The following is a 27,919-nucleotide window of genomic DNA, read 5'->3' on the forward strand; positions in this document are numbered from 1 at the left end:
TGATAGCTCGTCGAAGAAGTGCCATTCGACTCTGTCGAACGCTTTCTCTGCATCGATCAAAAACAGTGCTGGTGCGTTTGGCAGGTTTCTGGCCTCGTGTATGAGGTGGAGGGTCTTGCGGGGGGAATCTGTGCCTTGTCTACTTAAGATGAAGCCTACTTGGTCAATGTGAATTATTGTGGGCATGTGTGCCTCGAGCCTCGCAGTGAGTACCCTCGTGTAAATCTTGGCATCAATATTCAGGAGCGATATCGGGCGGTAGGAGGCACATTGCTTGGGGTCCTTTCCTTCTTTGGGGATCAACATTATTAGGGCTTCAGAAAAGGAGTCGGGTGCCACACCAGTGCTGATGATGTTGTTAAAGAGGACCAGCATAAACGAGAGGAGTGCATTCTGGAAAGTTTTGTAAAACCCTGCGGTGTATCCATCGTTCCCCGGTGCTTTCCACATCGGAAGTCTTTTAATTGCGTCTGTAATTTCTTCTCCCGTGATAGGGGTTTCCATGTCTTGCGTTGTTTCCAATGGGAGGGTCGGCATGGCTACTTTGGTCAGATAGTCTGTTATCGCCTCTGGGTGCGGTGTATCTTGTGAAGTGTAAAGTCTCTCAAAAAAATTGGCGAAGAACTCGGGGATACTGGGGGGACGATGGTCTGGGGGTGCATCTGTATCGTGCACAGTTGGAACCCATCGTTCACGGAGTTGCCCTCGGAGTCTTGCAGCAAGTAACGCACCTGCTTTGTTCCCATGTTCATAGTGCTTTTGCTTCAGGCATTGAAGCTTGTGAATAATGCCATTTGTTTCCAGCTGCCGTAGTTCTTCTCTTTTGGAGTTAGCTTGTTCAATCTTCTGCAGTCTTTCGGAGTCCGCTGATTGAGCTGCGAGATCAAGTTGGGCAATTTCATTTCACAATCTGTTTTCTATGAGCAGGCGTTCCCCGTTTTTTCTCTGCTCCCTCCCTAATGAGAGGTCCCCTCCATGTGGCTTTACCTGCCTCCCATACTGTGTTGATGGGAGTTTCACCTACATAGTTTTGCTCAAAGTATTGAGTGATGTCCAACTCCAGCTGCTCTGGTAAGACTGTGTCCTTGAAAAGCGTTTCGTTGCATCGCCATTTGGAACTCCGCTGAGGGAGAGCGATCTGATCTTTAATGACCACCACCATGTCGTATAGATTGTTTTTAAACAATGTTCTTCATTTTTCCTCCCATAGTCTCACATGTATGAAAGTCTGAAAACACACAGCCAAAATAGACTCCCAAATATGTACCCTGTCATTGTCCATGGCCTTCGGCAGAGGATCACAAACTTGGGTTAAGCAGCATACAACAAGCCCCTTGTTTTATGGCCAGTCTCTTGGTGACTGTTGTCATACATCGCACAACCTGAACTAACTGCATTTAAACAGCATGTAATAGGGAAAAATATTACCAACTGCAAAAATAACATATGCCCAAGTACTTTTGCCCCATTGTGAAAATCAAAATCTTGCACCCATGAATATATGCACAGTAAGTGAACATACCAATTATGCTGATGACACCCAGATACTCATCTCCATCACTGTGACTATGCCTCTGACACCAAAGCACTTACAGGCCGATTCATGGAATTAATGTGCGCCGAAAAAATGGCGCACGCGTGCGAAAACGTGCGATTCGCAGTGAAATAGCGAAAATCGCAGTGCAAGTGCGATTATTGCACAGAAAACATCGCACATCTATTCATGGAAGTCCGTGCGTGCGCAAAATGTGGGATGTGCGCTGAAAAAGTGTGCGGCGTACGCTGGTGCACGCTGGCGCACGCTGGCGCACGCTGGCGCACAGGTCATCGAACGCTGTGCGATAAGGCCACAGTGAATTCGCACATAGCACGGCGCACACAACAAAAGTAGGCGTAACACGGGGCGTCACACGCAGAATGGGGAACAACTTGTGAAAATGTGGGCGTCACAGGGGAAGTACAGGAGGCAAGTGCGCAGAACGCCCACACGCTCGCCTACAACACGTATTCATGGAATCGAATAGGGAAAAACAGCGCACGGCCAAAGACGCGCACAGACCAATACATATCCGCCACACGAAAGCAGGCGGTAGCGTCGCTGTGCAGGAAAAAAATGTGCGCCAAAGTTCTACACGCGCGAGAAGGCCCACACGCGATCGGGCCTGGGGGAGTGTGTGCGTGTATTTCAGAGGTGTGTGAGAAGTTCCACAAGCGATTGGCCTGGGCGCATGTATTTCAGAGGTGCGCGAGAAGTTCCACACGCGATTGGGCCTGGGGGAACGTGTGCGTGTATTACAGAGGTGTGCGAGAAGTTCCACACGCAAATGACCAGGGCGCGTGTATTTCAGGGGTGCGCGAGAAGTCCCACACGCGATTGGCCTGGGCGCGTGTATCTCAGGGGTGCGCGAGAAATTCCACCCCGATTGGCCTGGGCGCGTGTATTTCAGAGGTGCGCGAGAATTTCCACACGCGATTGGCCTGGGCGCGTGTATTTCAGGGGTGCGCGAGAAGTTCCACACGCGATTGGCCTGGGTGCGTGTATTACAGAGGTGCGCGAGAAGTTCCACATGCGATTGGCCTGGGCGCGTGTATTTCCGGGGTGCGCAAGAAGATCCACACACGATTGGCCTGGGCGCGTGTATTACAGAGGTGCGTGAGAAGTTTCACACGCGATTGGCCTGGGCGCGTATATGTCAGAGGTGCGCGAGAAGTTTCACATGCGATCGGGCCTGGGGGAGCGTGTGCGTGTATTTCAGGGGTGCGCGAGAAGTTCCACACGCGATCGGGCCTGGGGGAGCGTGTGCGTGTATTTCAGAGATGCGCGAGAAGTTCCACACGCGATTGGCCTGGGCGCGTGTATTTCAGAGGTGCGCGAGAAGTTCCACACCCGATTGGGCCTGGGAGAGCGTGTGCGTGTATTTCAGAGGTGCGCGAGAGTTCCACACGCAATTGGCCTGGGCGCGTGTATTTCAGAGGTGCGCGAGAAGTTCCACACGCGATTGGCCTGGGCGCGTGTATTTCAGAGGTACGCGAGAAGTTCCACACGTGATTGGGCCTGGGGGATCGTGTGCGTGTATTTCAGAGGTGCGCGAGAAGTTCCACACGCGATTGGCCTGGGCGCGTGTATTTCAGAGGTGCGCTAGAAATTCCACACGCGATTGGGCCTGGGGGAGCGTGTGCGTGTATTACAGAGGTGCGCGAGAAGTTCCACAAGCGATTGGCCTGGGCACGTGTATTTCGGGGGCTCGCGGGTGGTTTTACAAGCAATCAGGCCTGAGGGAGCAGGGTACCACTCACCCGTCTGCCTTGCGTGTAGAAGAACGCGTAGCCAAAACCCACCCGCTGTGAAGTGATAGCGTGTGAACCCCAACGCCTGCAAAACACACGCATCGCACCCCACGAAAAGCAACGCCCGTGCGCGATACATCACAGACGCGCATACGCGCTAAGGGCCTTTGGTCCAATGGAATCACGTATGCGTGCTGACGCGCTTACGCGCTAAGGGCCTTTCCTCGAATTACACGCTGACGTGCAGAATTTTCACGTGCCAAATCACTCCGTATCAAGCTGGCCACACGTAAGCACACGGAAGACCACGCTCCTGCCCAGAAGGCCGAACTACTGCCCCCCAGAGCCCCGAGCACGCTCCCACCTGCCATCTGCTGCTGCCTGACTGCCTGCTGCCCACGTGCCCTGCCATTTGCTGCCTGCACATCAGCCAGGGGTGCTGTTGCTGTGACCACCCCTGCTGGAACCTAAGACTCCCTACTGGGATTCCATCGCTTCACAGCCCAGCCTCAGGACCCAGTTGCCCACCCACTCCTGCCTCTGGGGTTGTCATGTCGGGCACTGCAACATCTGGCACCACTGACAACCCCCGGCCAGAGAGGCAGAGGGGCACCAGCTTCAGTGCCACCGAAGTTGGTGTCCTGGTGGAGCAAGTCCTGGGGCAGTATGATGCCCTCTTAGGAAGTTCCCGCGCTGACAAAGAAGGATGGACTCGGATCTGAACTGACATCGTGACTGCAATCAACGCGGAGGGGGTGGCAGTCCGCGACTTCCAACATGTCAAGAAGCGCTGGGAGGACTTCAGGTCCAGGACCCTGAACAAGGCCCGGCGCCTCTTGAAGGCAGCAGATGCCAAGGGGAGCCGGGGCCACTTGTCAGAAGATCAGATGAGGGTCCTGGAACGCATATCCCCAGCGCTCCACGTCCAGGTCCTTGAGAGGCAGACCCGTCTGGAGTCGAGCGGTAAGTGTACATGCATCCTGATTGTGAGCTGTGCGTGTGGGGATGTTTCAGTAGTGTGCAGGTTGCACATCTGTTTGTATGGGGTCGAGTATGGGTGAGGGAGTACAGGGCCGTGGGGCTAATACATGCAAGGGCTGTAATGTGTGAGACATGGATGGTGCTTGTGTGTGTAGGCTTGCATGCCAAATGCAGTTGTGTGGGCACACATGTTTGGATGAATGTGTATGTAAGTAGACATGTCCGTGATGTCACGCATGTATGTTGTTTTCAGCTGCATGTATCAGCACTGTGTACATGTGCATTTGTGTGTATTTGACAAGGGTGCAACAGTGATGCAACATGGATGCATGTGACAGCGGGATGTGGAAGCCTGATTGGCAGATGTGACATGGATGCCCATCTGAACACTGCAACACTTGGCAGAGGTGTACATATGCATGCAAGTGTGGTGGTGTGTGTACATGTGTGGTGCACTTCCTGTGTTGCATGTGATGTCTGGCTCAGCTTTGCCTGCTCATGCTGTTGTATGGGTATGGATGGTGCTGGCAGTTGCGATATGGTTGTGGTATGGCTCATGTGTGCGAGTTGAAATGACATGTGTGTTAGGGATTGTGATGGCATGTCTGAGGTTTGCCAATGCCACTCATGTACAACTGTCATGTGTGTATGTGTCCATTGTACAGTGTCCTGATGCCTGAGTTCTATTTCTCCCTGTCTGCAGAGTCAACTGATGAAGAGGGCGGAGAAGGTGCTGTGGAGCACAGCGGCGGGGATCCCACCGCCAGCCGGAGACGCAAGGCCCGGCTCCCCTCCCATGTTGTCATCTTGTCGGGAAGTGAGGAGTCCGGTGCCGCATCCCAGGCCGCAGCTGCCGGGGGGAGGTCCAAGAGGCGGAGGTTGGAGTTGGACTCCTCGGAAGCAGAAGGGGCAGCTGGGACCCCACAGGGCCCAACGGGGGAAGATGGCACGGAGTCATCCAGGTTGGTGGGGGGTTTGGTGGAGGAGAAGGCCGTGCAAGCAACAGAGACGGGGTCTGGAGGTGGGGATCCCACTGGTGCTAGTGGTGCAGTGCAGGACCAGGGACAGGAGGCAGCACAGGCCGCCGCCACGGACGTGCCTGTGTGCAATCCTGTCCCTGATCCTGTCCCTGCATCATCTTGCACCAGCACGGATGCCTATGTCCAGGCCCGTTTTCAGGCAGGGGATGAGCAAACGACAACTGGCCTTCCTCTGCCTGCGGACGTGGCTATCTGGGTCCGGGTTGAGCCTGTCCTGACTGGTGTGTAGTTGCGTCAACGGGCCATGCGAGTTGACCTGCAGTCTTTTCATGAGGAGACTGCATGTCATCTCAAATGGCTCGTTGACCACGTCAGCCTGCTGGGACAGGTCACCTGTTTGATGGGGCTTGCTACGACCCCCTCCTTAACTGAACCCCCTATGCCCCAGTCATCCTCTGTGCCATCTTCCCACCCATCAGTCACCTGGGTGCCCTGTGGAGCTGCCTCTGACGGTGCGGCCAGGCTGGTGGAGGAGGCATCCCTGCCACAGTCGGGAGTCGGACGTCCAGCAGGGGTGGCCACATCAACGACTGCACCCCAGCCGGCGGAGGATGTGCAGGCAGCAGGAGGCAGTGCACAGGCAGAGGCACAGCAGCAGCAGCAACGTGGTGGGAGCCATGAAGGCTCGGGTCCTTCAACATGGGAGGGGCAGGCATCGGCCGGAGGGCAGGAGGACCCAGGACAGAGAGTGTCTTCCGTGTGGCAGCGGTTGGGCCACGCCATAGATGCGGAGCGGCAGCGGGCGGAAGAGGCACGGCTCACAATGGTCAGGGCGGAGAACTCCATGCGGAGGGCCCTGAGGCGGGCCGAGTGCCTCGAGACAATCCGCAGGGGGTTGGAGGTGGACACGTCGACGGCCCTGCGGACCCTCGGGGCCATGGAGGAGGACCGCCTCCGGGACATTGAGCAGGAGTTCGATGATGCCCTGGGCCGGGACATCCAAAAGTGAGCCGTCAGACTAGCCCGCTGCCCTTGTACATAGTTATGTAGGTAGTGTTAGGTTTCCTTTGTTTTTTTATTTATTTTGGACCTTTTGGACATTGGCCACATTTTTGTATATAGTTTATTTTATTAGTTTGTGTTGTTAGATAGGTTTCATTTCTTTTCTTGGGATAATGGACCCTGGCTTGTTCGTCTGTACATAGTTCACTGTTGGATTTAATTTTTCTTTCACAATTTACCCATGGAGCAATGGCTTTCAATTATTATTTCCCATTGGATTTGCTTTTGTGGACAGTGACTTTGGACAACATTACTTTGGATTATGATTTTTGGTTTTGCTTTTTTTCACAGATATGCTTCTTTTAATTTTTGTACATTCCCATTTCTTTTTCTTTATTTTTGAATCTATTTATGTTTCATTTAATACATATTTTTTTATCGAACTTCAATTTGTAGTATCATCTCATTGGTTTCATGCATATCATGATATGGGTTTTGAGATTCACTGACACCCATTGGGTGTATGTGAGGGACATGTGTTTGTTTCGAAACTTGCAATTGGTGTTCTGTCATGTAATTGCCATTTCTGAGTGGGTGGATGCAATACTCGGGTGGGTGTTATGCATTTGGAGGCTGACCATAGGGACCAGGGATCTAGATTGTGATGACATGTTGGCTGGGGAACATGAGTTGGACATGGGTGGGGGCCTGCTGGCAGGTGCCCCACAGTGCTGGGGTGTGGGGGTGGTGGGGAACATGAGTTGGACATGGGTGGGGGCCTGCTGGCAGGTGCCCCACAGTGCTGGGGTGTGGGGGTGGTGGGGAACATGAGTTGGACATGGGTGGTGGCCTGCTCGCAGGTGCCCCACAGTGCTGGGGGGTGGGGGTGGTGGGGAACATGAGTTGGACATGGGTGTGGGCCTGCTGGCAGGTGCCCCACAGTGCTGGGGGGTGGGGGTGGTGGGGAACATGAGTTGGACATGGGTGGGGGCCTGCTGGCAGGTGCCCCACAGTGCTGGGGGGTGGGGGTGGTGGGGAACATGAGTTGGACATGGGTGGGGGCCTGCTCGCAGGTGCCCCACAGTGCTGGGGAGTGGGGGTGCAAGGGGACATGGGTGGGGGCCTGGTGGAGGGTTCCCCTGCACTGCTGGGGGTGGGGGTGGTGGGAGACATGGGTGGGGGCCTGGTGGAGGGTGCCCCTGCACTGCTGGGGGTGGGGGTGGTGGGGACATGAGTGGGACATGAGTGGAGGCCTGCTGGCAGGTGCCCCACAATGCTGGGGGGTGGGGGTGCAGGGGGACATGAGTGGGACATGTGTGGGGGCCTGCTGGCAGGTGCCCCGCAATGCTGGGGGTGGGGGTGCAAGGGGACATGAGTGGGACATGAGTGGGGCCTGCTGGCAGGTGCCCCGCAATTCTGGGGATGGGGGTGCAAGGGGACATGAGTTGGTGATCATTAGTGCAAGGAGACATGTGCCTTTGCTGGGGGGCATGCCCATGTTGGGTGGGCTGCCTGCGGGACATGACCAGGGATGCAGGGTAGTCCCCTGTGGTGTGGGCTGCCTGGAGGGGCTGTGGAGGGTGTACAGGGAACACCTGGGAGGACCCACACTGCCAAATCACATGTAGGACTCCCCGGCACCCCTGAAATACACGTACCCTGCTGAAATTGCGTGTAAAACTTCACGCGCACCCCTGAAATACACGCACATGCTCCCCCAGGCCAGATCGCGTGTAAAACTTTGCGCGCACCCCTGAAATACCCGCACGCAGCCCAATTGCGTGTGAAACTTCCTGCGCACCCCTGAAATACCTGCACGCAGCCCAATCGCGTGTGAAACTTCCCGCGCACCACTGAAATACACGCGCCCAGGGTAATTGCATGTGTAACTTCTCGCGCACCTCTGTAATACACGCGCCCAGGCCAATCGCGTGTGGAACTTCTCGCGCACCTCTGAAATACACGTGCCAAGGCCAATCGCGTGTGGAACTTCTTGCGCACCCCTGAAATACACGCGCCCAGGCCAATCGCGTGTGGAACTTCTCGCGCACCCCTGAAATACACGCGCCCAGGCCAATTACGTGTGAAACTTCTCGCTCACCTATGATATACACGCACACGCTCCCCCAGGCCAATCGCGTGTGGAACTTCTCGCGCACCTCGGAAATACACGCGCCCAGGCCAATCGCATGTGGAACTTCTCGCGCACCCCTGAGATACAAGCGCCCAGGCCAATCGCGTGTGGAACTTCTCGCGCACCCTTGAGATACACGCGCCCAGGCAAATTGCATGTGGAACTTCTTGCGCACCCCTGAGATACACGCGCCCAGGCCAATCGCGTGTGGAACTTCTCGCGCACCTCTGATATACACGCACACGCTCCCCCAGGCCAGATCGTGTGTGGAACTTCTCGCGCACCTCGGAAATACAAGCGCCCAGGCCAATCGCATGTGGAACTTCTCGCGCACCCCTGAGATACACGCGCCCAGGCCAATCGCATGTGGAACTTCTCGCGCACCCCTGAGATACACGCGCCCAGGCAAATCGCGTGTGGAACTTCTCGCACACCCCTGAGATACACACGCCCAGGCCAATCGCGTGTGGAACTTCTCGCGCACCTCTGAAATACACGCGCCCAGGCCAATCGCGTGTGGAACTTCTTGCGCACCTCTGGAATACACACGCCCAGGGCAATCGCATGTGGAACTTCTCACGCACCCCTGAGACACACGCGCCCAGGCCAAATGCGTGTGGAACTTCTCGCGCACCCCTGAGATACACGCGCCCAGGCCAATCCCGTGTAGAACTTCTCACGCACCCCTGAGATACACGCGCCAAGGCAAATCGCGTGTGGAACTTCTCGTGCACCCCTGAGATACACGCGCCCAGGCCAATCATGTGTGGAACTTCTCGCGCACCTCTGAAATACACGCGCCCAGGCCAATCGCGTGTGGAACTTCTCGCGCACCACTGGAATACACACGCCCAGGGCAATCACGTGTGGAACTTCTCACGCACCCCTGAGATACACGCGCCCAGGCCAAATGCGTGTGGAACTTCTTGCGCACCCCTGAGATACACGCGCCCAGGCAAATCACATGTGGAACTTCTCGCGCACCCCTGAGATACACGCGCCCAGGCCAATCGCGTGTGGAACTTCTCGCGCACCTCTGGAATACACACGCCTAGGGCAATCGTGTGTGGAACTTCTCGCGCACCTCTGAAATACACGTGCCCAGGCCAATCGCGTGTGGAACTTCTCACGCACCCCTGAAATACACACGCCCAGGCCAATCGCGTGTGGAACTTCTCGCGCACCTCTGAAATACACGCGCCCAGGCCAATCGCATGTGGAACTTCTCGCGCACCCCTGAAATACACGCGCCCAGGCCAATCGCGTGTGGAACTTCTCACGCACCCCTGAAATACACGCACCCAGGTCATTCGCGTGTAGAACTTCTCGCGCACCCCTGAAATACACGCACACGCTCCCCCAGGCTGGATCGCGTGTGAGACTTCTCGCGCACCCCTGAAATACACGCACACGCTCCCCCAGGCCAGATAGCGTGTGGAACTTCACGATCGCGTGTAGTACTTCTCGCGCACCCCTGAAATACACACACACAGGCCATTTGCATGTGGTACTTCTCGCGCACCCCGGAAATACACGCGCCCAGGCCATTCACGTGTGGAACTTCTCGCGCACCCCTGAAATACACACACCCAGGCCATTTGCCTGTAATACTTCTCGCGCACCCCTGAAATACACACACAGGCTCCCACAGGCCAGATCGCGTGTGAAACTTCTCGCACACGCGTGTTCCCGACACCCGTAATACGCGTTCCCCGCTTTGCGTTTGCTGTTTGCCAGTCCGGTAAACTGGTACAGGGTTGGCGCAGCCCTTTGCGATGGTTTTGAGATCTTGATGGCTTTTCCTTGCGCGAGGGCGTTCTTGGGGGCGTAACTGGTGCTGCTGCAGGGTCGCTGCGCCACGTCTGCTTTTGGAGGCGAGAATCCATGAATACGCTGTGCGCGGAAATTGATTTTATCGCACGCGGCTGGCGCAGACATTCGCACGGGCACGCTGTGCGCCAGCCGCGTGCGACACTTTTGTGAGGAATTACATGAATCGGCCTGTGAATGTAGTCTACTCAGTCATCCAGGCCTGGATGGCATATCATAGGCTCTGCCTTAATGATGAAAAAATTGAGTTGTTAGTCCTCGGTTCGCACCCCAAACTGGCTAAACTAGACCCTGCCTACAACTCATTTACCATAGATGGAAACATCATTAAAGTGTCTAACATAACAAAAACACTTGGCATTTATCTTGACTCGACCCTATCTCTCACCAGACAAATGCTGTGGTGTCTGCCTCGGCCCACACTTGCAAACTCATCACAGCCTGCAGACCTTTCCTGATGATTAAGAATTGCACCATCCTAGCCAGAACTCTAATCATGGCAAAAATTGACAACTGCAACGCCCTATGCCTAGGGACCAGCCAGAGAAACATCGACAAATTACAAGTTACCCAAAACAATGCCATCAGAGCTGCCCTTAACATCCCTAGGAGAACTCACATCTCTGATACAAGACACAACCTACACTGGCTCCCCGGCGTGCACAGAATATCTCTCAAAACTCGAGCCTTAGCCTACAGGCCCAGAACAATCTGGCACCTGATTATCTCATTAATCGCTTCACGCGTCACTCTGCTAATAGACCCCTGAGGTCAGCCTATGTCAATAAGCTTTCTATACCAAGCTTCGAGCTTCTGATTTCTGGGGGGAAGAAGCTTCCCAGTCCTTGTGGCCAAACCTGGGAACACTATACCTACCACACTCAGAACAGAATCGACGTTCCACTTCTTCAAGAACAAAATCAAACTCTGGCTCATTGAGCTCGATGCATCCACCACATCCATCTAACAGGCTTTCATATTATCTCCATAGATGCCACCTGTGGCACACCCTACGCTGTATCTCGGTATTGTTTCCTATTATACTTTATCACTCTCAAGCGTTTTCTGCTGTCTGCTATAGTATTAATACCTATAATGTCTATAACATCTGTAATTATGCACCTATATGTAACTTGTGTTAAACCTTAAAGTATCCTTTTTGTTAAGATTGTCTCCTGTGGGGAATCTTGCTAAACCTGTATGTAACCATTTTGCTTGTATATTATGCGCCCAGATGCCCCAGGGCATGGTGCGCAATACAAATAAATAAATAGAAATAGAAATACAAATATTTAAAAGTGAAATATACACATGTAGTTCAATAGGCCGATTGTTTAGACGAAAGTGCACAATGCGAAAATAGCATTGGACTTTAAAAAAAGTACCGAATAACAGAAAAATTACCAAAGAGAGGAAATGTTAAAATCAATATGCTGGCAAACTATAAAACAACACCATAAACAACAAGGGGTCGGATCGAGCAGCGATTGGGACACTGGCCTGTAGACTGCACTGGCTTCACACACCAGGTAGGTAAGCGCACGTGTAGCACAGACGGTGAATTTCTCATGCGCTGCACCCCACGGATTCCGCACATATTGATTTTTGGCAGTGTTATCCGCTTTTGTGAGCATTTCATGTCTAGTTGACTCGCTCTAACACACTTGTTTCCCCCGCGTTAGAGTTTTCCATTTACCATCCCTACAGACCAATTTCCCTTATCTCCACCATACATCGGGTAAGTGTTACCTCGTTTTCTCACTTTACCTTGTGATTCATTTTTGAGAGATTGTTGTATAACTCGAGGAGTTACATAATCCTTTAGGCAATTTCCTGTATTTGCAGGTCCATTGAGTGACCTGAATAGTCACTAGGAGATGGCAATGAGGTCAGTTTTTGATTTGAGTTAGCTTTTCCTCTACACATGTATATTTATTCCTGAGCCTTTTACTGACATGCGTTATTTTACATTATCTTATAGATGCATTTCTGAAATATGTTGTATCACGCCTAGGAAGTTAAATACCCCAAGCCCTGAAGAAGGATTCTATTGTTATCTGAAACGCGTTGGCAAACTTTTATTAACGCATTGGAGTGTGTCAGGAGATACGACCATATGTGATTGACATGCTCATGTACTAGTAACTTTGAAGTATGGAATTGTACATGAAAGTGCAACACAATCGTTTACTTTGTTTGAACTACCTTCTGTGAAGAAACAGATTATACTTAGAATGCTTTGTCTTTTGCATTGTTTTATGTTTGATATGAATTTATGGATGGCAGTGAGCCTCCTAAACTGTTCCTTATTAGACTCTTTCTTATGAAACATGGATTTATATGTGTCTGTCTGCTTTTTTGGACTTAACACCCACACACACCTTTATGTACATAACCGTGAGTTGTAATGTTATCCATATGGGAACACCTATGATTTACCATTGACTATATATTAATCTCACTGTATTATCTTTTTGCAAACAATTTTCTTGAACACTTCGGGTCTTTACCCCATAGGTGTGCATTAAAGTGGGCGCCGGTTGGCAGCAACCGGCTTGTGGTTAGTTCTTTGTCTTTCTGTCTCAGGTGGCCTTGAGACTCTTTTCCCCCCATCTGCACCAGAAGTGACATGAATCTGAAAACTTAATTGAAACTATGAGTGTAATGAAAATACTTTGAAACTTTAGTACCCCCCTACCATCCATCCCCTTCCTTACTTCTGTATTACCTTTCTGGCCATACTAAGGGGGAGTACATTCTTGGAGCATTTTCCCTATAACATAATGTCATTTGCTAATATTGACCAATCCGCAACAATTAGGGCTGAGACATTAGATTTCAGTGAAGCAGAAGCACAAAGAATTCTTAAACTGATCAAAATCACAGGGGATGAGTAAACATCATCAGATAAGCCAGAAGCACTTATCAAACAACTGGAGTGGAAACTACAGAGGGAAATCAACTTGAAATTACATGCAACAACATTAGCCAAATATCATATAGCTCAGAGGATACCCAGGGGACTCTGTGTCAACTTAGAAATAACGCTTTGCAAGGAAAATCCCACCTTTTTGAAGAAGTGGCGCCAACTATTGAATAAGTGTTCATTAGACCTGATACTGCTGACAATTGAGGAGTTAGCTCAAAACTTAACCTCCTTAGGAGAGGATATCGATAGCATCAAAGCAAGTCCGAGCAAAGGAGCATCAGCAGAGCAATTGCAGACAATTCTGGAGGATACAAACACTTAGCTAGAGAAATACAAACAGGAGCTGGAGACTAAAAAAAAAAAGTCAATTCAGAAGGGACACCCAGGACTATAAATTAGACACAAGTCCTCATTACGACCCTGGCGCTAATGGGTTAACAGCGCCGTAAAAGGATGCGGCGCCGTTAACTCATTAGCGCCTGATTACGAGGTCCCTTTGCGGGACCCGACCTTAACGGCTGGTCTATACCAACAATTAAAGTAGGTACCGGCAAAGGGACCTTGGGGCTAAGTACGGTACCGCAATTTGCGGTACCGTACTTAGCGCCTTCCCCATTCCCATTGCGCCCTATGGGGCAAAAATGGGAATGGGGAAGGGCCATGGAAGAAGGGGGAATTACCGCCCCGCCAACCGTGTAATGGGGTGGTAATTCCTCCTTTCTCCATGGCGGAGTCGGTAAATTACCGGCATGGACCATAGTGCTATTAGCACCATGGTTTTCCGCCTGGGTCATAATGAGGCCCAGAGTGTATACTTGGCAGGAGTATTACGGACAGAGACCAAGCCAGCCTTTCAACCACGTAAACCTAGTAAGACTAACCCTAACCAGGAAACTACATCATCAGTGGCCTCCAGTGCAGAACTCAAGGAGGGGGCAGTACCCACCCCAGCAGGAGCCACACGGGCACAAGATACAGAAGAAGCAAGTGGATCATCAATGTCTTTTTTAGAAAAGGCCCCATTAGACAGGGACATAAGAAAAATCCACAAAGAAAGAAATCAGTGGTAAAGAAGACCTAGTGGTGAATATTAGATCCTATCGACTCACACATCTGGAAATGGATGTATTGCAAAAAGGTCTGTTATTTGTTCCAACATCCAACAGCAATCTACTCAAAGAAAAGATAGATTTCTTCAAACTAATGAGGAAACTGAAACTTAAAACTTTCTTTGACTCTCTGTAAACAGAACCAGATATGGATGCTACATCGGAATTTTTGGAACTTTGCCCTAGGCGCACCTTCAACCCCCCTGTACAGAACCACGTGTTGTCCGTCTTTGAGAAATAAGTTTTAGAAGCTTTTAAGAGATCCGCTTCGAACACAGGAGACAAGGGAACTTCATGAACCGTGAGAAACAAGTATTGAGAAATGTATTGGACAATGAGGAGATTATATTCAAACCAGCCGACAAGGGGGGCATATTAATCCTCATGGATAAAAAAGATTACCTAGAGGAAGTATCAGGATAACTGATGGATAGGGAAATCTATATGGAACTACCTAACAACCCAAATGAACAAATATGTACCCTGATCCAGGAGGTTCTGGATGAAGCACTAACTAGAAAAGTTATATCTGAAAAGACCAGGAGATACCTTGAGAACCAACACGCTATTACCCCGGTTCTATACATTCTACTGAAAATACACAAAAGACTGGTTAAACCTCCAGGCTGCCAGATCATAGCGGCTACACAGAGTTTGCTTGAGCCTTTGGTGAAATATCTGGACAAAGTGCTACAACCTTTGGTCCAGGACACAGAGACACACATAAAATACACCATGCCCTTCTTGCAGAGGCTAGGAACAGCCAAATTCATGGTGGGGAGAGATATCCTCTTCACCATGGATGTTACCTCATTATACACCAACATTTTCCACGAATCAGGTTTGGAAGCAATAGAATGGCTATTATTAAGAACACAGCGGTGCCTGGGGGACAGGTTATTTGTACTTACCTTAGTCAAACTCGTCCTTATGAACAATTTCTTTAGATTCCAAGATCAGTACTTCCTTCAGATATCAGGCACAAGTATGTGAGCTGCAATGGTGTCCAAATATGCAAATGCACATATGTTCTATTTGGAACATGAGCACATCCTCACCTAACCGCGATGGATGAGACAACTCTCGATGTACGTACGGTACATTGACGATGGGTTTGGAATTTGGACGGACCCTCAGATGAACTGCAGGAGTTCTTTGGGATGATGAACCTCATGAACCTGAAAATCAAATTTACCACTGAAAGAAGTATTACATCAGTACATTTCCTGGATGTTGAAATCTACGTTCAGGACAACTCCCTGGCAACGAAGATCTACACCAAACCCATGGATAGAAACAGCTTACTGCTAGCAACAAGTTTTCATCCTAGATGAACTGTAGAAAGTGTTCCTCTTAGTCAATTTCTCTGATAAAGACGCAATATCTCAGACATTGATGAATACAGAAACCAATCCAATATTGTTCAACGGAAGTTTAAGGACCGAGGGTACAAGCAAGTTCTGCCAGCAAATATTGCGAACAGAGTGGAACAGATGGAGAGGGAATCTCTCCTGATGCCTAAACCAGCCAAACAACAGGAAACTCTGGTCTATGTGACAACCCACTCTCTCCAGAGCGCTATTATCAAGAGAATCATCAAAAAGAACCAGCCAATGTTCCGTCAGTTACCTACATTTGCATACCGCAACAGCAAGGCTCTGCACAATATTTTGGTTAAAGCTGAGATGAGGACGGGAAAGAGGGAGAACCTTCAGAAATACAAAGGAATGCAGCCATGCCATAACTGCCAGCATTGCAACAATATTCTACAAGGAAATAGCATTCCACATCCTAATTCCGGTAAATCTCTACTTTTGAAACACTCGGTCACATGCGATTCCACAAACATGGTGTATGCACTAAAATGCCCCTGTGGCTTTTATTAGGTTGTAATACTTACAAGGAAAGTCAGACATGTTGGACCGAACATAAGTCCAAAATTCGGAAATTTGTAGCGATTATACATTCTGAGACATTTTACAAGTGTGAGATAGCTTTAAATTGTTTCCGACTTGGACTTTGAGATTTACAGTGTTTTCTTTTGACTAAACCATTGCTTGTGATTGTGTGCAACTGTTCAAAGCGGCTCCCATAGGAATTTATCATAATTGAAGCATTTTGACCACATTTGGTGTTTTTCCGCAGTCAATTCCACAGACAATTACAAAGCCATTCTGACAGCTGAAAGGTCAATTCCGTTTTTCTCTTGTGTTGAAGGGGGAAGGTGGGACTGATATTCTGTTTGATTTGTGCTATTCCTGAATACCTGCTCTCTCCTCACATCTATTCATTGCCTATTGAGGTTTGAGGGGTGTAGCAAGGGGGAACTCCTAACCATAGTGCCATCTGTTCTACACAAATTCAAAAGTATTATTTTCTCTGCTGCATTTGTTTTTGTGCTCATCAGTGTTCTGTCACCCCATTGGTGATTGTTGTTTACCTATTAAAATATATTGTGATTACATTTTAAATACATAAATAAATATTTACCTTTGCAAACTAGCCTGATTCCTGGTTCAGTGTGACCGGGGGGGTTCCAGGAGAAGGGTGTGATACGAGTGGTATATCGTTCAGAATATTGAACTTATAGATAAAAATAAATAAGGGTTTTAATTGTGCACTACACGCTGGGTGTGACTTGGGTGTATGCCGGATTGAAATCACTTACATTTTGGAGGCTCGTCTACGGGACCCTGAATTTGACATACCACTCATGACAGTCTAACACAGCGTGTTAGCCGACGGGGTACATACACCTTGTTGGGTTATCATACTGTGCCACACTGTACAAGCACTCCTCAAAAAAAAAAATACTCAAAGGAATTCGGCCTGTTTGCAAAAGTAGTAGAACCCTGAGAAAGTCAGAAGGAAATTAATATTTCTGGAATGGCAACCCCAGTGGAAATCAATATTGCTGTTGAAAGCCTACTGCACAAATTGTTTGTCAGGGGTGAATGGCCAGAACAGGACAAACAGGTATGGCTGCAGGGAATGAAACAGAAAATCACTGAAATCAATCTTGATATCTGGCAAGACAAGGGTCCATTACATCAAGCACTTAGCAAATTGTTTATGACCCCTAAAATAAAAGAGGAGCAATGCAAAATTGGCTAAATAGCGGCCTACCTGTACCTCCACATAGGAGTCATACAGGAAAAGTATGCAGACCATGTAGATTTCACAAAGAGGCAAGGGGAAGCACTACAGGAAATCCAGACTAATCTGGACTCCGCAGTGCAAAGGCTTCAGAGTAGCCAAGAATCTAAAACAGAGGCTAGGCAGTATGCTACCAAACTCCAAGAAGATCTGGCTCTCTTACTGCAAAAGAATGCAGAGCAAGACGCCCAGACAAAGACACTGTAAAAAGGGTGTCAGGAAAGGTTGGACTCTTTACAACAGAGTCAAGAAAAGCTGGAGCAGCAATTAACCTTTAATAGAGCCTGAGCAGAGCTGGTAGTCACCCTACAAAACCGCCTAGAAGCCTTGAAAGAGGAAAATAATAAATTACTTATTAAAGACTGAGTGGAGAGAGGGGACATTTAAGACCCCCCCCATATTTCCATGCTTCCCGAGTGGGCCTAGTCATGGCTGCTTCAGGTTCAGGGCCCCGGCCCTGGGGCACTCATGCGGGAACACCTCTGAGAACCATCACCCCCTTTCGTACAAGTACATTCATGAGTGCTGCTATATTTCTGTGCGTACCTTGGTACAGCAAAACCAGGACTCCATTTTGTAACATACAGGCTCCATTTGCAAATAGCAAAAGGCCAATCAGATTTCACCCCAGTCTACAGCCATCTCTGTCAAGCGCACAGCCAGCACGGCTCTCCCCCCACCACCTCCTCTCTGCCGTCCATATAACTGTCTGGTTCCCATGAGAATGCTGGCAGCAGGAATGTAACAAAATCCACACTGTACACTTGCTGTCCAACTCCCTCCATTGATTCAGATGCAGCTCTGGGGGGGAAGGCGAGAACCAGGGCTATCTGTCTCTGTAAACCTGCCCTGCACCCCACAGACCCTGGCCACAAAAACCTAATCCCTTTGTACCCCAAAGCAAAATCAACAACCAAAAGAGACCCTTAAATCAGTGAACATATTTTCCTTCCTGACCTACATGAGTAAAAAGGATGTCTTCTCAGTGTGTGTAAATTCATATAAACCTTCTGGTACCTTAAAAAAGCTAAAGAGTAAACAATGTAAATAAATATACGTGTGCCACTGGAAATCCCCATGTTAAACTGTTGTATCGAAGGTAGAATATATGTTGACTTATAATGTTGAAATGTGTACATGACTAATTGTAATTTCATAACAAATAATGAACTTTAGACCTGTGCAAGCTCACACGTTACCTCATTGTTGATAATGCAAAATGTAATTATATGCATGCCATTAGAAAACCTCATATAAACTTAGTCGCTCTCGACTGCCCTTGTTCTGTGATTAGTTTACAGCAATTTCTCTCTTACCATCCCTTGCTTTAGTGTTATGACATTGCCCAAATTGTATGGAGTTAGAAGATGTCATAAGTGTACTTCACTTAAGTAATAAACCAGCTAAATGTATATGAGACAGTAGCCCGTTATGTGCAAATATAAAGGCCTCCAGCCATCATGTTGTGTGAGACCAAAAACCATAAAAGGGGGGCCTAAGCTTATCTCTAACCACCCCGGCCTCATAAAGAGTTATGCTGTTTGGACACCTGGTTACTGAAGCCCATCTAAAGAGGTGCACGTCTAAAATGAAATGTATTCTTTGTAATCCAGTCACAGTAACCATATAACCCAACCTTCCCCTGGTCAATATTTAATGAATGCCCGCGACCATACATTGACCCTACAACTCCCACCCCCAACTCAGTGTCCGAATATGCTTGAACTAAAGAGTGATATCCTTGATAGAAACAAATAATTGATGTTTAGTAATGAATAAGCTTGCCTTGTTTTTTCACGTTCAACCTGCAGGCCTTGCCGCCGGACGAACCGGTCAGACGTATGAATGGATGGGAATGTGTGGCCACAGGGGCAAATGTTTCAGGAGTAGAATATCAATGTGTCAACACATTGGATGTCGGACGGATGAGCCCAGCTGAACGTTTGACCCCACGTATCACATCATCTCGTCACGTGCCCATGGACCAATCAGCCATCACCGACCATATAGCATCGATAGTTGCCTCTTCTTAGTGACCAATCCCGATCAAACATTTGCCCCTTAGGCCTTCCCCTTGCTGATGCCCTAATATGTGTATAAAAATAAATTGTAACATGTTTTCTGCAGAGCGCTCTTGGTGTAAGCAGAGCAGATTCTGTTTGCCCTAACTTTAGATAAAAAGCCTTTGATCGCACTCTCACTTGGTCTTGGCTTTATTCCCTCCTGGGATGTACCTTTATTGACTCTGTTGGGCAATTTACCAACAGGCCTGAGGGCCTCTCACTTTCATTGGTGACCCCGACGTGATAGTGTTCTTCCCCGTCCTTCTGGCATGAGACACACCCCTGCTTTGACCGTGAGTGCTCTCCCTCAAGAGCTACCTGCCAACAGCAACCAGTACACCTAGATGTGAGCACGCAGTAGGGCGAGCGGGTTTGGGATCCCTCTTAACAAAACCCATACGTACCATTTGCCGGAGCTGGGCGTGATCTTTGAGCGAGGAGCAGCGCTCCGCCTATCGGGTCCAGAGGGTCTCGGATCAAGACGGACACGTGAGTATTAAGTGCGAGTGATATTAATGGCAGCGGTGGGAGTCAGATTAGGAGGTCTTGGGATAAAAGGACATATTTTGTGTGACATTGAGGGTGTGTAAAGGTAAATCCAAAGAAGGGTAAAAAAGACGTTATGGGGGCATGGGGTCTTTTCCTATCTTTCATACTATTCTCATTCTATCACATATGGCCATTAGGACTGTAATGAAGTAAAAAGGGACAAGAAGTTAAAACGTGATCCTATCTCCGTGGGGAGTGGAAGGCGGCGCTGCATAGTGCTATCTCGACTAGTACAGGATATATGGGTGTAAAAATTTGAAGTAAAAAAAGGTATTAAAATATTAAAGGGGTCAAAAGGTAGACCCGGAGTATTAGGTAGAACACGTTTTCTTATCTTTATCTTACTTGTTCTTTCTTTGCCCCTCCCAAGTGGGTGAACTGGTGCAAGGTAGAGGGAGAAAGTTAAAACTTGGAAAAGAACAAGGGAGTGGGTAGAAGTAGAGGAACATTGGGGACGGTGGGGAGTGTTATGTTTGTATCTATGTTTTCTGTTGTCTATATGAAACGTTAAACATCTATCTTGTATGTGAAATGATTATTTTTGGTGCATAATGCGAAAAAGCAGACTTGGTGATTTTTGAGGAGAGTTGCCTGGTAAATAACACAGCATAAAAGTATTGAAAGGTGACTAAACAGTTAATTGTGGTTTATGAAAATTGTAACACAGGTCAAGTTGAGTATATGAGAAGTAAGTACAGAGCAGAACCGTCAGGTAAGGTGTAGTGGCAGTGAAATACAATGGATGCAGAAACACCCCTCGCTCATATTTGCAGAACACTATCAGGGTATGCTGAAAAAATAATGAAATACCACGAGCAGTGGGTCACAGAGTTGAAGGGGGGAGGAGTTCCCCAAGTATGGCCTGACGGGGGGTCTTTCGACAAGGAAGTGTTAGATATGGTTGCCACGTGTTTGTAAATTAAGTACAAAGGGAAGCAGCTGCACAATAGGAGAGAAATACTTGATCTGTGGCACCTGTTCGAGGAGGTGCCTCCAGGCAAAGATAGTGAGCAGAATGCATCTCCCCTGACAACAGCTCACAGGGCCACCCACTCAAGATGAAAAGAACATAGAGGTCACACGTGTCTATCCCTTATTGTCAAAACCAGTGCCTGCAGAAGGGTATAGTGACCCTGTGTATCTAGCACAACCCACCACCCCGCCTGTACACAAGCCATCTGCCACTGCACCACCCCCATATGAGAGCCAAAACATAGCAAGACCCCTAGACACCTCAACAGATGATATTGGGAAACTAGCCCAAGATTTAGAATCTCAGCTCACAATGCCCCGCACAGAACTGTCCCGCATAAGGGCACTGGGGGAAGGAGGAGGGACGCCCACCCCACGTGCAGATCGAGACGATACTCCCCAGCTGAGTGTGGGAACAGGGGAAGAAGGATGGAAGAAGGGAGAGATCTTGTTCAGAATAAAAGACACCCCTACGCGAATAATAGAAATAAATTACGCAGACAACAAACGGGAGGCAGAGGAAGGAGAGGCAACGTCAGACAGGGAGGAAGAGTGCTGGAGCGACATATAAGAGCAGGAGGAAGAGGGCAGAAGGTTAGGAATTGCCACCGGCAGTGCATCATTCGGAGAAGGGTTGTCTCCTGTAAAAGAATGGACAGAGAGGCTGACAAACAGGGCGGGGCGAATGGCAGTGGTCGGAAAGAAAGGAAAGAAGGTGAGTACTAAAAAGGGGGGGAAATCTACAGCTACCTCTGATACACCGGGGGGCGGGAAGGCCAAACTACATACCGTAGGCTCAAATGGACGAGGCCAACTTGCTTAAACAAATACCCCCACTCTCCGGAGGCGCCAGAAAGTGGATATATGCGTTTGAAAAACATACGTGCATTGGCACTGGGGGATGTTAAAGCTTGCTTGTGTCTGCAGTGGGAGATCAGGCTAACAGGGTCTGGGCAAAGGCGGGGTTCCTGGGAATAACATTAGATTGTGACAACCATGATGGGGCCTCGTTCATCACAGTGCGAGCGCACATGTGGGATGCGTTGAGGGAAACATTCCCAGACACTCCCAATTTGCAGTGAGTGATGCAATGTATCATGAATGATGAAGAAGATGCAATGTCTTTCATTCTCCGGGTGCAGGACATGTGGAGAGAGGAAACGGGTACAGCCTGGGACCAATCAATGTCCGTGTTTCACTTCATTATAAAAAGGGGGCTCCCAAAAGAAGTGCAGAAGGCCCTTGATAAAATAGCTGGGATAGAAGCCAAGGGGTGGCCTGAAATTCAAAGCATCATAGTGCACCACTGCAAGAGGATCAAAGAGAAGGCGAAGGAGCTAAATTAGTACAGAGCAAGTTACTGAAGGTCAGTGCAGTGGTAGCTACCAGCGCGGCAGGAAAGGAGTGCGAAGAGGAAGATGGACAGATGGGAATACCAATGCAGATGGTGGCAAATTGGACAGGTAACGGACAGGAGCAGTGGGCAGTGGGCAGGAGAAAACCAATATGAGGGACAGCAGTGGCCAGCAAGAGGGGGACGAGGCAACAGAGGATTTAGGGGGTCGAGAGGTGGAGGCTCAGGGTACGGAGAGCCACAAGGTGGGATGCAAGGACAATGTTGGCAGTGTGGGAGGTGGGGTCATTTTATGCGAGAATGTCGAAGCATGCCAAACAATTCATACACAAACGGACACACGCACCCAGGAAGCCCTTACGGGCTGCCGATGGGCGGCGGTAGGAGAGATAGCCAACCCGACCCTAGGTACATGAACGAGCGTCCCATGCCCCCTCAGGACACATCCTCACATCCCCAGTGTCATAATAATGCCGCCCACATGCGTAACCAGACTTATGCCACAACCGCCAACGGGGCCCCAGCGGCACCATGCAGGGGAACCGCAGTAGTCACACGAAATGTTTTCGACGTAGATGAACTCCCGTGGCATTCAGCATAGGACAGCCCACAGAGAGCACTTGCATTTCCAGTACTATCTATAACCCGCGATGCAGCAGAGGAACCACTCGTAGGGGCAGCGATAGGAAACAAACAGTTTATTTTCATGGTAGATTCAGGAGCAGAAAAATCATGCCTCAAGGAAGGCAGATTCCCGCTTTCTAATCGGACTTTGGAAACTCAGGGGTTCTCTGGAGCGGTAGTCGAGGTTCCACACACAGAAGAACTAGACATAATGGTGGGGGGAAAGACTGTATGTGCCTCCATTCTATATTACGAGGAATCACCCATCAACCTGCTGGGAAGGGACCTTCTCAGCAAACCCAATATGTCCATCTCATTTACAGATAGAGGGATAGTGTGCTCCACGCCAGGCATATGTACAATTTGTGCAATGTTAGTGATACATGCACTGGCAGACTTCCCGCAAACACGAGGCATACCTGTGAATCCTGATATGTTTATACAGGGGTTGAGAATACTAACACGAGTAGTGCCAGAACTAAAGAATAACAAATGGAGAGTGCCTTCAGAGTTCATCTTCCGCCCAGTAGCAGACCCAGAAATAGTGCTCCGATCCATTTTCTCCTGAGACATACACGCCGTGCAGGTGTCAGCCCAGAGGATAGTAGTGATAGCAATGGACATGCAGGGATGCTAGTGGAGAATAGTACTGTGCATCAACGCCAATAAGGTCCTGCATGAGTTAACTGATGAAGAACTTTTTTGATACAGAAGATGCCGGGGAAATAGTACTGGAAATTGCAATCCGTTGTGATGTCATGATCCAAGGAAGAGAGGTGCAGTTGCCTCTCGTTGCAAGGATCAAAGCCCCACCAGCTTACTTTACAGCAGACATGTAGTACCGCAAGAATTGTGGACGACAGGCCCACATGATGTAGGCATGCTATATGAAGTGACACCAGTAAAGATTAAACTCAAACCTGGGACTATTCTACCCTGGGTTAAACAATACCCTATATCGAAGGAAGCTGAGGAGGGAATAAAAGACACAATTTATGCACTATTGGTACAAGGCATAATAGTTCCCTCAAGCTCACCTTGTAACACCTGCATTTACCCGATTAAGAAAGCAAAGGGAGGGGCATAGAGGATGATCCAAGATGTATGCCCCCTCAATGACGTGGTACAAAAAGAGTTCCCTCTTGTTCCCAATCCTGCCTCGATACTGTGCAGCATTCCAACGGAAGCCACCCACTTCACAGTGGTGGACCCAAAAGAATGCGTTCTTTTCAATTCCCCTTGATCGAGGTTCATGGTACTTAACGGCATTCACGTTGGGGGGAAAAGGTATGAACATTGCAGGCTCCCCCAAGGATATTGCGAAAGCCCTAGTATCTTTAAGAGAATATTGCATGAAGACCTCGGAATAATACACACAGCGAGCCCCATAATTCAATATGTAGATGGTCTGTTGGTCTGCATGATAAATGAGAATGAATGCAGAGAAGATTCAATCATCCTGCTGACAGATCTTGCACAAAAGGGGTACAAGGTAGACAGACAGAAGCTGCAGTACTGTCTAACAGAAGTACTGTTTCTAGGACAACTGATTTCCAGAGATGGTAAAAGGATCATCCCAGACAGAGCAGCAGCAATAAAAGCAGTAAGAGAGCCTACTACAGTAAAAGAAATGCAGAAGTTCCTCGGCATGTGTAATTACTGCCGCGCATGGATACTAGACTACACATCATACACCAGGCCCCTGCTACAGGCACTCAAGGAAGCACGGAGGGAGAAAACTAAGCTACAATGGATACAAGAAATGCACACAGCTTTTAGCACACTCAAAGAACTGATATCCGCTGCACCAGTTCTCGCGACCCTAAATTATTGACAGGAATTTTATCTTTTCTCGCACTGCAACGCACACTCATGACAGCCGTACTGACACAAAAGACACCCCTGGGCCAGAAGCCTTTGGCATTGTACAGTGGAACACTTGACGCAGTGATGCAAGGACACTTTGCTTGCAAACAGGCTCTCGCAGCCGCCGCGTTCGCAATAGAAAAGAGCTCTACTATCGTGATGGGATGTTCCGTCACGTTGTATGTAGAACATTCCCTATTCGCCATACTTGAGAGAACAAAAAGCACGTTGACCACCCAAAGAGCCACAGCATATGAACTGATCATTTCCAACGCCAATATTCACATAGTACGGTGTAGAAGTGTAAACCCTGCCATGTTCATTACAGAGGCATGCACGGTAGAAGACATGCAACAGCATGATTGCGCCACATACACAGGGAATGATGAGGACACACAAAAGGCACATGAAACTGCATTATCAGAAGGAGAAATTTACTTCATGGACGGGTCTGCCTCCATAGATTGTGAAACAGGAGAAAAGCACGTAGGAGCAGCTGTAGTGTGGTTAGAAGATTGGGAGTTTGAAGTAATAGTGTGCAAAAAAGGTTGCCCCCACATTTTTCCACCCAAGCAGCTGAATTAGTAGCACTGATAGAAGCACTCCACGCCTCAAAAGGATGTATGGTCACCATTAACACAGACTCTGCATAGATGGCAACCACGGTACACGGAGGGTTGGCACGGTGGGGGTGGAGAGGATTCCAGAGAACTGATGGGTCCCCAGTACAACATGCAGCATTACTAGGAAGGAACCCACACTCGTCGCGGTCGTGAAATGTCAGGCCCATACTCGATGTGATGACGTCATCTCATTAGGAAATGCGGCAGCGGAATGTGCTGCCAAAGAAGCCTCCTACCTCCCTAAGAGCCCAACAGGTGAGTACATACTGCAAAAAGCAGTAGAAGAGACAGTAGAATAGACACAACTCGAGGGCTTCAACTCATTGCCAGTTTCCCAAATAATTGAACTCCAACAGGATGCATCTGGCGAGGAAAAAGAAATGTGGGTAAAAAGGTAGTGATGCCAACAAAATTGCTAGAAGTATCATTTAAGCAACTACATTTTCCAGCCCACAACGCAAAACAGCACATCATTGCAGACATCCAGGAAAATCGGTTCGTCCCGGGGCTACAGGAACATGTTACAAAGCTGTCAAACATTCAATTCTGTTATGACATTACGGACACTCAGAGGAACATTACCAAAGCCTGAAGGGCCCTATAGAGAGCTGCACATAGATTATGCTGACATGGGAGAACGGTGTAATGGGGCCAGATACTTGATCGTTGTTGTGTGCCCATTCTCCAGGTGGGTGGAGGCGGGGCCCTGTGCCCACCCCGACACACGATGTGAAGCCAGGTTCCCAGTGAGAGAGGTGTTTCCTCAGTGGGGCATTTGTGACATCATACATTCCGACAACGGAATGCACTTTGTAAGTGACATGTTCAAACACATTACCACAATGCTGGGCATAACGCACAAGCTCTGCACGATTTATCATCCGCAATTGAACGGTGTTGTAGAAAAAATTAACGGATTGCTCAAGAGTAGATTGTCTAAACTGTGCCACACACTCAAGAAGAACTGGGAGTATTGCTTACCCCTAGCGCTTTTTGAAATGAGGAACCAATCCAGCAAGGACCACCACCTGTCACCGCATGAGATTGTGACAGGTAGGAGAATGCATACTGCCCATTCACCCCTGCTCATAAAGTCAGACGCCCACCAGAGCGCCACTGTTCTGGGTGAAGAATTCCATGAATACCTCAGAAATTTGACAAAAGCATCACGCACAATTGCAAAACAAATAGCACCCCCCTTAACACAGGATACGCCAACAGACACAGCAACACCTACCACAGAGAACATAGACTGCCAGCTGATGACAGGTGACATGGTATACATCAGAAGTTTTGTGAGGAGATGGAACGGGCCAAGATTCCACGGCCGATATAAAGTGATCTTTTATACATCCACAGCTGTTAAGGTAGAGGGATTGCGGTACTTGGTGCATTTGACAGATGGGCGCAGGGCCCGTGGAAACATAAATGATCAGGACGCCCAAAAAAGTGTAGGAGAGGGTAGCACTCAAACATAATACTTGGATGGAGTAAGAAACTGGTATCACACTGAATATTACAGGAAACCCAGGGATGACAAGATATGTAAATATTTGTATAAGTGTTTTAACAATTTTTTGATGATGGGACAATGAGAAAAGGTTAATGAAAGTGGCCTCATTGCACATCTTGTGGCCTTGGTTACGGTGTAAAATAATGATGTATAAATAACCCTTTCTTTTCTTTACGTAATAAAAGTGCACAGGCACCCCATACACCTCCCTCACTTTCCCCTCCCCAGACGTACGCTGTCGGGAGGAGAGACGGACGGACACGGTATGACAATGAATGTATAAAATGCAATCATAGTAAGGAGAAAAATTATGTGTGAAGCTATGACAGTAAAGAATAGGCCAACTTATGGTTGTGAATAACGTATAAAAATGCCATGCACAAGTGCTTGTGTCTCACTTATTAGGAATATGACTGGGCATGGATGAGCCTCCAACGACAACTAGCAATAGTGCAGATAGGGGTAGATGGAGGAGAGAGGCGTATCCTAGCTATTTGTATGAATGTGTATTGTTTTTGTGCGCAGTGGTGTTCTCTTCAGTGTTATTTGGTCTGTTTTTGTATTGAGTCATAGTGTATATTTCAATTGATGCTGGCCAGGGCGGCACAGGCATGGAGGCAATAAAGAAAGGGACCCACCGGATTTGGGAGGGGGCAAGGTTAATATGGGGCCATTGGTCTCAAGAAAATGAACAGAACAAAACTAGTAATACAAGTGTAACACATAACACAACAACGCAGGCCACCCCATCACCCCAAAAGGTGAAGGATTCCCATTTTAGCATATATACAATGAATGCTAAAACTCCATCAGAACTCACGTGGCTGCAGAACCATCCATATCACACCACTGTGATGATACAAGAAATAGACAGGCCCACTAGCCCAACGGTTAGAGGTGGGGGTATGTTGTTGTGAAAAAGGAACAAGGGTGGGGGGCTGAAGGA

This window comes from Ambystoma mexicanum, chromosome 4p (genome assembly GCF_040938575.1).
Source record: "Ambystoma mexicanum isolate Mex_15411 chromosome 4p, UKY_AmexF1_1, whole genome shotgun sequence".
In the NCBI taxonomy this organism is placed as follows: Eukaryota; Metazoa; Chordata; class Amphibia; order Caudata; family Ambystomatidae; genus Ambystoma; species Ambystoma mexicanum.